Source organism: Lactuca virosa, chromosome 3 (genome assembly GCF_052849685.1).
Source record: "Lactuca virosa cultivar CGN04683 chromosome 3, Lactuca_virosa_CGN04683_v6, whole genome shotgun sequence".
NCBI classification, from domain to species: Eukaryota; Viridiplantae; Streptophyta; class Magnoliopsida; order Asterales; family Asteraceae; genus Lactuca; species Lactuca virosa.
In genome coordinates, this window is record NC_136428.1 from 174,645,128 (window position 1) to 174,648,547 (window position 3,420).

The 3,420-nt window shown below is 33.0% G+C and overlaps 1 long non-coding RNA gene across 1 annotated transcript; it reads left to right on the forward strand.

Annotated features, from left to right (window-relative positions):
* The first annotated feature begins 434 nt into the window (after positions 1 to 434).
* LOC145162744 (uncharacterized) lies at positions 435 to 1,022 on the forward strand. Its single transcript, XR_013739291.1, has 2 exons — positions 435 to 623; positions 748 to 1,022. It is a non-coding gene; the product is annotated as an uncharacterized LOC145162744 (long non-coding RNA).
* The last annotated feature ends 2,398 nt before the right edge of the window (positions 1,023 to 3,420 follow it).

The window sequence follows — 3,420 nt, forward strand, 5'->3', positions numbered from 1 at the left end:
GATGACTAATATAATTGAGCGGGTTTAGCTTAACTGAAAACACGAACATCAAAATCCATAAAAGTGGAACCGAATGAAAAAACTAAAAACGAACCGAAACAACCTGAATTCGAACAAAGAAAAAGAAAACAAAAAAAGTTTGTTGACCATCAACGTCTGAGATGCCCGAAATAGATCGATGACAAACAATTCGTCGGCTAGGAAAATATAATTAATCGCTGGAATGAAACTATTTGTCGCTCGCCGCATCGCGCGGGTTCGCTGCTAGTATATATATATATATATATATATATATATATATATATATATATATATATATATATATATATATATATTACTTTTAGTTATATAAATAATAATATTATTTTTAACTTTTTTAATACTATAATTAAAACAGTTTTTTTTTTTCGAAAAATAACTAATAATACACGACAATCAGATTGCCTTTGATGTACTTTGTGGGGAGCTCAATATCTTCGTCTCCAACATTTCATGGCGAATCACTCCCTTTCACCCTACCAAAGCTCTCCGCCCACACTAAACTCATCCACGAATCCACAAGATCTCGGAACCCAGCTCCGGCAGCTGAAGCAATTGCAACAGAAACCCAACTAGAATCTGAGGTTTCAATTCTTCTCTTCAATTTCAATCTAATACTGTTTTCCCTAATTGACTACGAATTAGGGCTCCGAAATGAAAGTCGATATGAAATTTGTTTCTAATTTCACATAAATTCTGAATTTGAAGTTCCAAAGCGGTGGATCTGTATGTCACTCGCTATCGTTCTGCTACATAGATTATGAAATTGAAGTTCTAAACCCAAAGTCAGGGTTATTGATGCTTTTTGAATTGAATTGGATGACTTGTTGGAGCTGAACTTTATTGGTAGAGATAATTGCCATTTTTTCCTTGATTCGATACACTACTCTTCTTAAATGAAATACACAGAAATGTTACCACTTCTGTTGTAAATAGAATGAGTTTTTTACTAGTAAAATATAAATTAAGTTGTTTATATTAAATGTTGGTCTTGTTTTAAACTAATTTAGTAGTATAATTTGTTTATATTATTGAAATTATTGGGGGAAATGAAACTTTGAAAAGAGAGTTGCATAATGATATTAAAAAAATAAAGAAAGGAAGAGGAAAAAAAAAAAGAAAAAGGAAAAGGAAAAGGAAACGGAAAAAGGAATTGTAGATTTTTAATGGACATCTTCATGTCATGTATAAATTATAAGGCTAGTCGGGACATCCTAACCACACACTACGATTGATGAGGTGGCACCGCAGTATGCGATGAACACTACACTCACCCCTCAATTTTCAATGTGGTATGTTCACCACAAAAAGCTAGCTTAACTCACTTCTTTTTGCGGTGCGATGAACACTACACCCACCCCTCAATTTTCACTGTGGTATGTTCACCACAAAAAGCTAGCTTAACACACTTCTTTTCTTTCATTTTATGACTATTGACTATTTGTGAACAATTAAAAAGAAGAAAAAAAAATAAACTAGAAGTGGAGTAAAGATATTGTATGACACCCACTAGTCTTGTGGAGTGAGGGAAAAATGATGTGGCGATGACGTGATACTGCAATAGTGTGGTAAGTGTGGTATGACACCCATAAGTCTAATCATTGAATTCAAACTTCACTATGGGGCTAAAAAATCTTAATCCAACTCCATAAATTTTTGGAGCTCATCTTGATAATCATAATGGATGCTTTTAAACCATACCCTCCTCTTCATTGCATGCACGTTTTTCATGTATGCAAGAACGAAGCAACCGATGAATCTTAAAAATCTAGTACAATTGCATAAATTCTTGGACCTCAGTCATGATAATTATAATGATGCCTTTAAAACTAACACTTCTTGTTGTCTTCATTTCCACGTATGTTCTTCATTTTCGTAAAATCAAAGCTTCTATTGGAGTTTAAAAATCTTGGACCACTCCATGATAACTCTTGGACATCATCAAGTCATGTAAATTCTAATGATGAACTCAAACTTCACTATGTGGCTTAAAAATCTTTGTAAACTCAATAAATGTTTGTACTCAATCTTGATAATCATAATGGATCTTCTAAAACACCACTATCGTCTTCATTTCATGCTCGTTTTTCATATCTACAAAATCGAAGCAACCAATAAAGCATAAAAATCTAGTATCAATGTATAAATTCTTGGACCACAATCATGATAATTATAATGCTGCTTTTGAACTAACACCGCCTTGTTATCTTCTTCTCAAGACATGTTCTTCATATTTTGAAAATGTAAGCATCCATTGGAGCTAAAAAAAAAAAGAAAATTTGTGAAATGACCCAAAAAAAAGGGGTGTTTGAAAAAAATGACCAAGAAAATGGAACTTTCAGAAAATGACCACGATTTCCGCAGAGAGGGTCTCTGCGGAAATCGTTACCCTCTAAGGAAGAGGAAAATCTTCGTGGAAATGACACCAGTACACAAGGCATTTAATAGTGCGAGGGGTTTTTATTTTTTGATGCGGTCCCTTCTAAAAACCATCTTATTAAATATCTACAGCATCAAAAATAAGAGAACCGCACCATAAAATAGCTTTGTTAGTGTGGTTTCCCAAAATCACACCATTAAAGAATTTTCTGATGCGGTTTCCCAAAACCGCACCAAAAAATCATATTGAAACTGCACCAAAAAACGATTACAACTGCACCAGAAAATAATTCGCACTTAAAAACATTGAACCGCACCAAAAAACAATTTGTACTAAAAACATTGAACCACATCATTAATCTTTCCTCTAAAATGTTTATTCGGATTTTTCATTTCACGTGAGATCCCTCCAAATTTCGTTCAAAATTTTCATTCAATCTTCCCTCTTTTATATAACGTTGGAGATGAAGCATCTTCTCATAATTATAGATTTGTCGATTCCATGCTTGAAAACGCATGTGAGGTATGCTCATTATTTATCTTCTTTTCATTAATGACATTTGAGACTCCGTTTTTCTCTTATTAATTGTAAATGGATGTCCTATTTTAAGTTTTAATGATGTTTTCTTGTTCTGAATCTCTGCAAATGCTTCTTTGTAGGTGATATTTCTCTAAGAAATGATCCAAAGATTTACGATGTTGCTTCAATGACTTTTAATCAATGGGTATTAAGCTAGATTTTGTAGAGTGAGTTTAAAGATGTTGTCGAAAAAGAAACTAAAAACGTTGATGAAATGTGATTTTCCAAGAACAGATTTTTAATTGGTAGAGAAAAAGAAATTGCAGAGATTGAAACCACTCTTTTTGGAGAAATTAAAATCAAAGAAGGAACAATTGGAAGCTCTAATGGACCTGCAGTTGAGGAAAGCGAAGTTGATGGAATCATAGGTAGAAAGTGTTAGGAAAATATAACCCAAAATTGTACGAAAGAACAAAAGCATA